The sequence below is a fragment of the Triticum urartu genome, chromosome 6A (assembly GCF_056163025.1).
Source record: "Triticum urartu cultivar PI428250 chromosome 6A, HENAU_Tu73, whole genome shotgun sequence".
In the NCBI taxonomy this organism is placed as follows: Eukaryota; Viridiplantae; Streptophyta; class Magnoliopsida; order Poales; family Poaceae; genus Triticum; species Triticum urartu.
Window position 1 is genome coordinate 559,442,562 of NC_141878.1, and position 12,678 is coordinate 559,455,239.

The window sequence follows — 12,678 nt, forward strand, 5'->3', positions numbered from 1 at the left end:
ATTCACAAACGTGAATAGAAAAATGAGTCTTCAGCAGCTAGATTAAAGCAGCAACTTGCATGCACATAACAGTTGCTAGCATGTACTACGTAAAAGAAAAACAGTTGCTAGCGTGCGGAGTCGTTGATCGAAATCGAAATCGAAATCGAGCAGCATGCAAAGTGCGAAAGGTCTGCGCTGCCACATAGCTTTCGATGGTACGTAATACGTGGCCCACCCTCAGCGCGCGCGCGCATAGACAAGTCAAGTCATAAAAAGTCACTTTAAATCCCGGGTGCATTGGAGCCTTATTTTTTGAACTATGCCAAAATGCTATTTTGAAGTCTTAAAAGATTCTGAAAACAAATCAACGTGTTTATATGTATGTATATTACACATGTGTAAATTTTGATGCTGAAATAAGTAACCATGTGAGTTACACAAAAATGACAAAACCGTGATTTTGGAAAGATGAACAATGCATGCATTTTTCACTATATGGAAATCACCATTTTGTCATTTTTGTATAGGTCGCATATTTACTTATTTCATCACCAAACTTTATACATGTGTGATATACATCCATATGATCATGTAGAATTTTTTTCAGAATATTTTGAAACCTTAAATGTGATTTTCAAAATATTTAAAGTAAGTGTAAGTTTTGAATAGAACTATTGTTATTGATTTGATGGCCGCATATAGCGGTATAAATAAGAGTTTACAAGCCAACTAGGCCTATTACAATACGACTAGGACTAGATTACAATACGACTAGGACTAGATAACTTGAGAGCCAAGTAATAGTCTAACATCCCCCACAGTATTAACGGGAGGCTCGACAACGTTGAGACTGGATCGAATATTACAAAATGAAGTAGATGGCAGTCCTTTGGTAAAAATATCAGCAAACTAAGCTGTAGAAGGAACATGGAGCACCCGAACTTGTCCAAGAGCCACCTTCTCGCGAACAAAGTGTATATCAATCTCAATATGTTTAGTCCGGCGATGTTCAACATGATTCCCAGATAGGTAGACAGCTGATATGTTATCACAATAAACGATGGTAGCATGTGCAAGCGGTCGATGCAACTCCGAGAGCAACTGACGAAGCCAGGTCGTATCAGCCACAGCAGGTGCAACAACACGATATTCAGCTTCAGCGGACGAGCGGGAGACGGTTATCTGCCTTTTCGAGGACCAAGAAATCAAATTGTCACCAAGAAAAACACAGAAACCGGATGTAGATCGTCGAGTGTCGGGACAACCATCCCAGTCTGCATCAGAATACGCAGTGAGAGAGGTGGGGGATGAATTGTTTATGTGGAGACCATGATCAAGAGTACCTTTGAGATACCGAAGGATGCGTTTGATATGATTATAGTGAGGAATTCGAGGATCATGCATATAGAATGATCATTGACTGATGGGATAGTGGGAACAACGCGAATGGGAAGAGGAGCTATACTGGTGTCCGACGCAACGGAAGATGCGGACAATGGAGGGAATGGTGGTGGATCAGCATGTGTGGGTGATGGTGTTGGAGGGGATGATGTCGGATCAACATGTGTGGGCGGTGGTGCTGGAGGGGATGATGGCGGATCGGCATGTGTGGGTGATGGTGCTGGAGGGGATCGTGGCGGATCGGCATGTGTGGGAGTCGTCGGTGTATCGAAAAAAACCAGTGGCGTTTGGTTGATTTGGTGGAGAAGAGGTATTTAGAGATTGAGACGTCAGGAGAGGAGAATAGAGAGGGAAACGGGTAGGAGGGAGACTAGGTGTGGAAGTAGTGGTGTGGGATGGAGTAGTACGTTGAGCAAATGGAAAGATATGTTCGGCGAAGGTGACATGCCGAGACACAAGAACCCGACCGGTGTATAAGTCAAGGCAGCGATAGCCTTTGTGCTCATCCGAAAAACCGAGGAGAACGCACGGGAGGCATAGGTGGTGGTGGTAGAGCTAGGGTAGAGGAGGAGGAAGCCATGGCGGCGGCGCGGGCGAGGGTAACGGCCCGGCGCTCGAAGTAGCCGGGCGGCGGCAGCGGCGGTGGGGTAGGCGGCGGAGCCATACCCTAGGACCAGGAACTCTAAGATACCATGTGAGTTTTAAATAAAACTATTGTTATTGATTTGCTGGCCGCATATAGCGGTATATATAAGAGTTTACAAGCCAAGTAGGCCTATTACAATACGACTAGGACGAGATTACAATATGACTAGGACTAGATAATTTAAAAGCCAAGTAATAGTCTAACAGTAAAATCCTCCAATACACGCGGGTTCTAAAAATCCACTCTCAGTCAAGTCAAGAGTAGTTTCTTTCAAGAGCGAAAGTGCCCCTCGCGGTACGCCACCGGAATACAAGTCGCCGGCCGGGTGGGTGCACGCGAGGCTGGGCGAGACCCGTCCAGGTCGCGTATAAATGAGTGCGGCCGGCGCTAGCTTGAGCTTGAGCGGGCATCAGTCAGATCGCGCATCGCGTAGGCGTAGCTTCTTCCCAAGTTGCAAGACCATGGTGCGAGCGCCCTCGCCTTCTTCTCTCCTCTACGCTCCCCTGCTCCTAGTGGCTGCGCTGGTCGGGCAGTACCAGGCGGGCTCGCTGAGGGTGGCGACGGCGCAGACCGTGGCGGCGCCGGTGCCGGTGCGCGTCGGGGTGATCATGGACTGGGCGACCAAGGCGTCGTCGGCGGTGTCGCTGAGGCGGCGGACCGGCATTCAGATGGCGGTGGAGGACTACTACGCGGCGCACCCGGGGTCGGCCACCAGGGTGGAGCTCCGCTTCGGCGACTCCAAAGGGGACGTCGTCGGCGCCGCCTCCGCCGGTAAGCACCCTCCCTCGTCCCTCCCCTGCCGCACACACATGTTGGACCTAGCTGTAGCTGCATGCTTCTCTAATCACAAGCCCTTTCGCTTCATGCTGAAATGAATCTTGCTCATCCGTTTCATTCCCAGCATGGTAGGCACGCAATAATTGGGATTCGCTTAGCGGTTTCTTTCTCTTACGAAAAGATTTTAGCTAGCATGCATGTTTCGTCTTGGTCACTTAGCCAGTTCACTGATTAGTGGATGCCGGTACGTACGTACTGTACTGTACTGTACTGTACTGTAGTGTACTGGGGGTTCGAATCGTCTGTATCACTCACTCGATCTGTTGTTCTCTTGTGTGGTGCGCGCTGCCTCCCACATGGCCTGGAATTGTCGTGTTGCCCAGTGTCTCTGAAAACCGCCATTTTGTCGCCTCGCCAAGACGAGAAGGACGGGGCCACTTACCAACCATGCACGCCTGCACCATGTCCGTCCGTATTAGTCTGTTACTTACTAGTAGATCAGTATCCTAGCCAGACCATCCCACATGGCATAGACTGCCATTGTTAAGGTTAACGTTAACCGCGCGCGCGCGAGTTGATCGTGAGGACTCCAAGGCATAAATATTCGTTGGTAATTCTGTGAGGGTAGAGGGCAGCTTAATTCTTGCTGAGAGTTGAGTTGAGGCACCTACCTACAGCCTCTTCGTCGACCTCCATGCCATGCCACTGCCATGCACGTCGCCATCTCGCATGCCCGGCCGGCTTAGGTTCGTTGGGCTGGCGTGCGTCTGTCCGACTGACAAGTCCTCGCGGTCTGCTTCCTCACCGCGTGCGCGAGCTGGTCAAGCTAGCTACTACTCGATCTGTTCACGGTGAGTCCATCAGATCGATCGGGACCGATCAATTGGGTTTGCTTAACCCCGTTCCCGTCCCCGAGTAGCACCAAATGTTAGCGTGGGCACGACAACGACAGAGATGCCTCTCGAATCTTACTATACCACTATCCGTTCCAACTCCTTGATTGCAGCCTCATGCATGGGATCCAAGTTTCAACTGGTGTGACAGGCATCATGTGGACGCATGTGCATCGTCGGTCCAGTCACCACACCACTCAGTCGCCCAAGTTTTTAATGCTGCTCATGGAAAAACCTGTCTACGCGATAAGTAGGAGTACTCCCTCCGTCCCATTGCCAAAAACGTTTTTATATTATGAGACGGGAGGAGTAGCTGTCATGGCCAGTCATCAACTCTTCATCATCGTCGCTCATCAGTGCATGCCTTTGCTTAGCCACATGCATACAGTCCAGGCTCACAAATTCCCGTTTTCAAAAAAAATTATATGCAGCTCAAAAGAAAATTTATATGTCAAAGTCTATGTAGTACTTGCCCTCATGCCGAGTGCAATAGTTTTTCAGGTCTGTCTAAGCCACATCTAGATGTGTCTTAATTAATGCACGTCTAAATGACTCAACCAAATATAAAAAGGAAAAAAATACCCGCATGAATCTTCACGTAAAATCATACTATGGTTTAGATGTGCAATATTTAGGAAGATGCGCTTTATCAAAACCGTATATATTTCACACTGACAATTTTTGTTCTTGAGGCAAACTAATAAAATTTCCCTCGAATCTTTCTACGCTATACTTGTCATGGCTACTCATCGTCTCTTCAGCATCGTCGGTCATCAGTCGATACCTTTGCTTAGCCACATGCATGCAGTCCTAGCTACCAGCATCTTTTCTCAATCGATACCTTTGCTTAGCCACATGCATGCAGTCTCCCAAGAGGCCAGGAGATGGTTTGTTGGTTTCCTGATCAAAGAGACTCCGCAGCTTCTGCAGATCTTTCATGCGAACAAAATTGGATGTTCATCATTTCTTTCAGCTAACAGTGTACACCATCCATGCTCTCGAAAGGAAGGCATATAAGTTTTGTTTGAAGTCAAACAGTGCAAAGTTTAGTTTGACCAAAATTGTAGTAAAAGCTCTCAACAACTACAATACTTGATAGGTATAAAAATATATTATATTATGTATTAATATTTCCTAATATTTTATTGTATTTGTTCCGAGTTTTGTATATAAACTTGGTCAAATTTTGCATTCCCTTGTCTTTGACAAAAAAATTATAAGCCTTTGAAAATGTAGTTGAATATTGTTTTACACTGATAAATTAAATGTTCTTTTGTTGATGAAAAAAACACATAAAATGTTAATTCCCCCTCAATCTGACTCATTTTTCATCGCACTTTCGGACCAATCTCTCTCTCTCTCTCTCGGTTTCGGATTTAACTGCAAGAAAAAAAATTGTTATTACAGGCTCTCATTTGTAAAGGGCCAAAATATACGATACATATAATCAAATCAAATTTAAATGAATATGCATGTTAGTATAGTATGTTCACAAGCACTACTGAGAGTTATCTCCCATTCAAATATTTGAATGGACTTTATGGTTAATTATATACGTATATGGGTTATCTGCTACCAAATTAAACCCATATACATGAAATGTACATGGGCCTAAAACTCTGCTCCCCTTACTTTGCAGCGCTGGACCTGATAAAAAATGACCAGGTGCAGGCCATCATTGGGCCCAAGACGTCAGCGGAGGCGGACTTCGTGGCCTACCTCGGCAGCCGCGCCCACGTCCCGGTGCTCTCCTACGCCGCCACTTCTCCATCACTCTCTCCGGCGCAGACGCCCTACTTCGTGCGCACCGCCGCCAACGACTCCTTCCAGGCCACCCCCATCGCCGCCGTCCTCGCAAGCTTCGGGTGGCGCGCCGTGACCGTCCTGCACGAGGACTCCCCCTACTGCGCCGGCATCCTCCCGGCGCTCGCCGACGCGCTCCAGAGCGTCGACAGTGCAGCGATCATGGTCGTGGACCGCGTGCCCGTTCCGAGCAGCGCGGACGAAGATGCCCTTGACGCGCTCCTCTACCGCCTCAAGGCGATGCCAACGCGTGTGTTCGTCGTGCACGCGACGCATGACCTCGCCGCTCGGCTCTTCCGGCGGGCGAGCAAGGCCGGGATGATGTCTGACGGCTATGCCTGGGTTGCCACAGACGGCGTAGCAAGCTTCCTGGACAGTTTCGACCCCGAGGACCTGGACTTCATGCAGGGCGTCGTCAGCCTCCGGCCTCACGTGAAGTACACGAAGCAAGTCAAGAACTTCTCTGCGCGGTTCAGGGCGAGGTTCCGGAAGGAGAACCCCTCCTCGGACGATGACGTCCTCGACGACGCGACCGTGTTGAGGCTCTGGTCGTACGACACAGCATGGGCGATCGCCGCGGCGGCCGAGGCGGCCAGCGTCCCCGGCACAGCATTTCGAACACCGCAGAATAGCACGGCACGTACAGACCTGGACCGGCTCGGCGTGTCGGCCACCGGAGAGGCACTTCTCAGGGCGGTGCTCAACACGACTTTCGACGGGATGGCAGGCAGGTTCAAGCTGGTGGACGGGCAGCTGCAGGTCGCGGCGTACGAGGTCGTGAACATTATCGGGAACGGCGCCATGACGGTGGGGTTCTGGACGCCGGAGTCCGGCATCTCGCGGGACCTTAAAGTCGGCAGCAGCAAGGCTGCCCGGCAGCTGAAACCCATCCTCTGGCCGGGCGAGATGCTGTCCCCGCCAAGAGGCTGGACGGCGTCGCAGAACGGGCGGGTGCTCAAGGTCGCCGTGCCGGTGAAGCGCGGGTTCAAGCAGTTCGTCAACGTCGAGAACTCAAACTCAACAACCAAGATCACCGGGTACTGCATCGAAGTGTTCGACGCGGTGATGAAGAACCTAGCCTACCCGGTAAGGTACCGGTACGAGCCGTACCTCGACAGCTCGGAATCGTACGAGAAGCTGGTGGACCAGGTGAGCGGCGAGAAGGCGGACATTGTGGTGGGGGATGTGACGATCACAGCGAGCAGGATGAAGAGGTGGACTTCACCATGCCGTTCACGGAGTCCGGGTGGGCGATGGTGGTGGCGACGAAGCCGGACACGAGCGCCAGCATGTGGATCTTCCTGAAGCCGCTGTCCCCCAGCCTCTGGCTCACGAGCCTCGGCTTCTTCTGCTTCACCGGCTTCGTGGTGTGGGTCATCGAGCACCGCGTCAACCCGGAGTTCCGGGGCACGCCGTCGCAGCAGTTCGGCCTCATCTTCTACTTCTCCTTCTCAACGCTCGTCTTCGCACACAGTAAGCCACTTACTACTAACCATCTCATCGTCTCAATTCTGCAGAGTTCTTGAAGAATATCAATGACACCTAATCGATCTTGATGTTCTAATTTTCAGAGGAGAAGCTGGAGAGCAACCTGTCGAGGCTGGTGGTGACCATATGGGTGTTCGTGGTGCTGATCCTGACCTCGAGCTACACGGCGAGCCTGACGTCGATGCTGACGGTGCAGCAGCTCCGGCCGACGGTGACCGACGTGAAGGAGCTGCAGAGGCGCGGCCAACACATCGGGTACCAGGAGGGGAGCTTCATCGAGCCCTTACTCACGAAGATGGGCTTCGACGGGAGGAAGATGAAGAAGTACAGCACGCTGGATCAGTACGCGGAGGCGCTGTCCAAGGGTTCGGTGAACGGCGGCGTGGACGCGGTGTTCGACGAGATCCCGTACCTGAAGATGTTTCTGTCGCAGCAGAGTTCGCAGCACCGCGACGGGTACATGCAGGTGGGGCCCATCTACAAGACGGACGGCTTCGGGTTCGTGTTCCCGAGGGGGTCGCCCATGACGGGGGACGTGTCGCGGGAGATCCTGAAGCTGGCGGAGGGGGACAAGATGGCGCAGATCGAGAAGGCGTGGTTCGGCGAGCCCGGCGCTTGCCAGGACGCGCTGGCCGGCTGCGGCGGCGGCTCGTCGAACCTCAGCTTCTGGAGCTTCGGCGGGCTGTTCCTCATCACCGGCGTCGTCTCCAGCCTCATGCTGCTGCTCTACCTCGCCATCTTCGCGTACCGCGAGCGTGAGGAGCTCCGGGAGGCGGAGGCAAAGGCTGAGGCCGAGGCCGGCTCCGGGAGCGTGTCGGTGCGGAGGCTGCGCGCGTGGCTGCAGCACTTCGACAGGAAGGACCTCAAGTCACCCACCTTCAAGACGTGGAACGACGGGTCCGTCAGGAACGGCAGCGAATTCACGGGCAGGACGCCAAGATGGAACGGCGGCGCCGGCGACGCGAGCATGACGCCGAGGGCCGGTGGGGAGGAACACGCCAACGCCATGGAAGGGACGAGCCCGCTGAGCGTGTATATCAGCTCCGAGATGAACGCCGGCTCTTCGCCGGAGGGGACGCCCGCGTCGGAGATCAGTGAGTCGTTCGAGCAGAGGATCGAGGGGGCAGCAGCCGCCGTGGAGATGACAATGCCAACGGCCTCTCAGTAGTAGCAGTAGATTCTACTACTACTAGTTTTGCAGTAGGAGTATAATGCATTTGCATGAGGAATGCTAGTACAGGAATTTCGTAGTCTTGTGGCGCTGCTTGCAATTTAACCAGAAAATTATTCGAGTGGACACCAGTAGGAAACTCAAAGGAAAACAGTTAACGATATTCGGGTTTGTTAAATCTCAGTCGTCTGTTATTTAGTGAAGTCTATCACGATGTGGTGAGTATTTCATTAGACAATCTGTTTACAGAGATTACATGTATAGTCACCATACGAGACACAAATGCTTGTCAAGCAACTTTGCACAAAGAATTCCACAAGAGATAAAACCAGGGGCAAATCCAAGATCGAATTTTAGAGGAGGCAAAGATGTGTTAAATGGTGAAAATTTCTTTGCTAAATGGGGGCAAATCACTATTTAGCTAAGCATATTACAAAGACACTGAAAATTTAGTGGGGGCAGCTGCCCCCATTGCTTGTACACTAGATCTGCCCCTGGATAAAACTACTATTTCACCTTTGCAGAAACTCGTGCCTCGCTGAAATATAGTCCACAAACGTCCTTCGCCATCACCATGGCAACGCCGGAAAAAGATGATAATAGCCGCCATACCAAGATCTAGAAGAGCACCACCGTATACAAAGATACTTTTTGAGCCGATGAAACGGGTCGCCGCAAGCGAATAGACTGAGTCTTTGTGGCACGTAGGCCGGGGATCTTCCCCGTGGTCACCAGGTCTCGACACCGTCAACTTCATCCGATGTAGTCGAAGAAGAGGAACGTCGTCGCCTGCCGTCATCCACGCACCCAACTGCAAGACAGTAAACACAACTACAACAGCCGACACGACCGCGACCCGCACAAGAGTGCCGTCGGCCAACCACCAAACACGAACCTCGCCTGATCCAGAGATCGGCGAGACAACCGGGCCACCTGCCTCCCGACGCCACCGGTTGTAGCGACGACGAGATGGAGGTAGAGCAGAGGCAAATTATTCTGAGGCGGCGTCACCTCCTCCATGAAAGCAACACCTCAAGGAAGCGCTAGGCCAAACCTAACTACAGACCTATGCCGAAGCACCAGGGTCACACCCCCTCCGGCCGCCGGAGCGGCGGACGGAGGAGGCAGGGACCGGCGGCAGCGGCTTGGAGGCCGGTTGTTGGAAATATGCCCTAGAGGCAATAATAAATTAGTTATTATTATATTTCCTTGTTCATGATAATCGTTTATTATCCATGCTAGAATTGTATTGATAGGAAACTCAGATACATGTGTGGATACATAGACAACACCATGTCCCTAGTAAGCCTCTAGTTGACTAGCTCGTTGATCAATAGATGGTTACGGTTTCCTGACCATGGACATTCGATGTCGTTGATAATGGGATCACATCATTAGGAGAATGATGTGATGGACAAGACCCAATCCTAAGCCTAGCACAAGATCATGTAGTTCGTATGCTAAAACTTTTCTAATGTCAAGTATCGTTTCCTTAGATCATGAGATTGTGCAACTCCCGGATACCGTAGGAGTGCTTTGGGTGTGCCAAACGTCACAACGTAACTGGGTGGCTATAAAGGTACACTACAGGTATCTCCGAAAGTGTCTGTTGGGTTGGCACGAATCGAGACTGGGATTTGTCACTCCGTGTAAACGGAGAGGTATCTCTGGGCCCACTCGGTAGGACATCATCATAATGTGCACAATGTGATCAAGGAGTTGATCACGGGATGATGTGTTACGGAACGAGTAAAGAGACTTGCCGGTAACGAGATTGAACAAGGTATCGGATATCGACGATCGACTCTCGGGCAAGTACAATACCGCTAGACAAAGGGAATTGAATACGGGATTGATCGAATCCTCGACATCGTGGTTTGTCCGATGAGATCATCGTGGAACATGTGGGAACCAACATGGGTATCCAGATCCCGCTGTTTGTTATTGACCGGAGAACATCTCGGTCATGTCTGCATGGTTCCCGAACCCGTAGGGTCTACACACTTAAGGTTCGGTGACGCTAGGGTTATAGAGATATTAGTATGCGGTAACCCGAAAGTTGTTAGGAGTCCCGGATGAGATCCCGGACGTCACGAGGAGTTCCGGAATGGTTCGGAGGTAAAGATTTATATATGGGAAGTCTTGTTTTGGTCGCCGGAAAAGTTTCGCGCATTATCGGTATTGTACCGGGAGTACCGAAAGGGGTCCGGGGGTCCACCAAGGGGGTCCACCTGCCCCGGGGGGCCACATGGGCTGTAGGGGTGTGCGCCTTGGCCTATATGGGCCAAGGGCACCAGCCCCAAGAGGCCCATGCGCCAAGAGATAAGGGAAAGGAAGAGTCCTAAAAGGGGAAGGCACCTCCTAGGTGCCTTGGGGAGGATGGACTCCTCCCTGGCCGCACCCTTCCTTGGAGGAAGGGCCAAGGCTGCGCCCCCCCTCTCCCTTGGCCCTATATATAGTGGGGGTAAGGGAGGGCAGCCACACCTAAGCCCTGGCGCCTCCCTCTCCCTCCCATGACACACCTTCCTCCTCCCGCAGCGCTTGGCGAAGCCCTGTTGGAATCCCGCTACTTTCACCACCACGCCGTCGTGCTGCTGGATCTCCACCAACCTCTCCTTCCCCCTTGCTGGATCAAGAAGGAGGAGTCATCGCTGCTCCGTACGTGTGTTGAACGCGGAGGTGCCGTCCGTTCGGCGCTAGGATCATCGGTGATTTGGATCACGACGAGTACGACTCCATCAACCCCGTTCTCTTGAACGCTTCCGCGCGCGATCTACAAGGGTATGTAGATCCACTCCTCCCTCGTTGCTAGATGACTCCATAGATAGATCTTGGTGACACGTAGGAAAATTTTGAATTTATGCTACGTTCCCCTACAGTGGCATCATGAGCTAGGTCTATGCGTAGTTACTATGCACGAGTAGAACACAAAGTAGTTGTGGGCGTTGATTTTGTTCAATATGCTTGCTGTTACTAGTCCAATCTTGATTCGGCGGCATTGTGGGATGAAGCGGCCCGGACCAACCTTACACGTACGCTTACGTGAGACCGGTTCCACCGACTGACATGCACTAGTTGCATAAGGTGGCTGGCGGGTGTCTGTCTCTCCCACTTTAGTCGGATCGGATTTGATGAAAAGGGTCCTTATGAAGGGTAAATAGCAATTGGCATATCACGTTGTGGTCTTTGTGTAGGTAAGAAACGTTCTTGCTAGAAACCCATAGCAGCCACGTAAAACATGCAAACAACAATTAGAGGACGTCTAACTTGTTTTTGTAGGGGTATGCTACGTGATGTGATATGGCCAAAGGATGTGATGAATGATATATGTGATGTATGAGATGATCATGTTCTTGTAATAGGAATCACGACTTGCATGTCGATGAGTATGACAACCGGCAGGAGCCATAGGAGTTGTCTTAATTTATTTATGACCTGCGTGTCAACATAAACGTCATGTAATTACTTTACTTTATTGCTAACCGTTAGCTGTAGTAGTAGAAGTAATAGTTGACGAGATAACTTCATGAAGACACGATGATAGAGATCATGATGATGGAGATCATGGTGTCATGCCGGTGACGATGATGATCATGGAGCCCCGAAGATGGAGATCAAAAGGAGCAAAGTGATGATGGCCATATCATGTCACTATTTGATTACATGTGATGTTTATCATGTTTATACATCTTATTTGCTTAGAACGACGGTAGTAAATAAGATGATCCCTCATTAAAATTTCAAGAAAGTGTTCCCCCTAACTGTGCACCGTTGCGAAAGTTCGTCGTTTCGAAGCACCACGTGATGATCGGGTGTGATAGATTCTTACGTTCGAATACAACGGGTGTTGACGAGCCTAGCATGTACAGACATGGCCTCGGAACACATGCAAAACACTTAGGTTGACTTGACGAGCCTAGCATGTACAGACATGGCCTCGGAACACAAGAGACCGAAAGGTCGAGCATGAGTCATATGGTAGATACGATCAACATGAAGATGTTCACCGATGTTGACTAGTCCGTCTCACGTGATGATCGGACACGGCCTAGTTGACTCGGATCATTTAATCACTTAGATGACTAGAGGGATGTCTATCTGAGTGGGAGTTCATAAGATGAACTTAATTATCCTGAACATAGTCAAAAGGTCTTCGCAAATTATGTCATAGCTCGCGCTTCAGTTCTACGTTTTAGATATGTTCCTAGAGAAAATTTAGTTGAAAGTTGATAGCAGCAATTATGCGGACTAGGTCCGTAAACTGAGGATTGTCCTCATTGCTTCATAGAAGGATTATGTCCTTAATGCACCGCTCAGTGTGCTGAACCTCGAACGTTGTCTATGGATGTTGGAAACATATGACATACACATTTTGATAACTACGTGATAGTTCAGTTAAACGACTTAGAGTTGAGGCACCGAAGACGTTTTGAAACGTCGCGAAACATATGAGATATTTCGAGGGCTGAAATTGGGATTTCAGGCTCGTGCCCACGTCAAGAGGTATAAGACCTCCG

General features: G+C 50.6%; 1 pseudogene across 1 annotated transcript; it reads left to right on the forward strand.

Moving 5' to 3' along the window:
• Positions 1-2,286: 2,286 nt before the first annotated feature.
• LOC125515004 (glutamate receptor 2.7-like) lies at positions 2,287-8,473 on the forward strand (annotated as a pseudogene). Its single transcript, XR_015608840.1, has 3 exons — positions 2,287-2,800; positions 5,339-6,975; positions 7,074-8,473. The product of XR_015608840.1 is annotated as a glutamate receptor 2.7-like (transcript).
• The last annotated feature ends 4,205 nt before the right edge of the window (positions 8,474-12,678 follow it).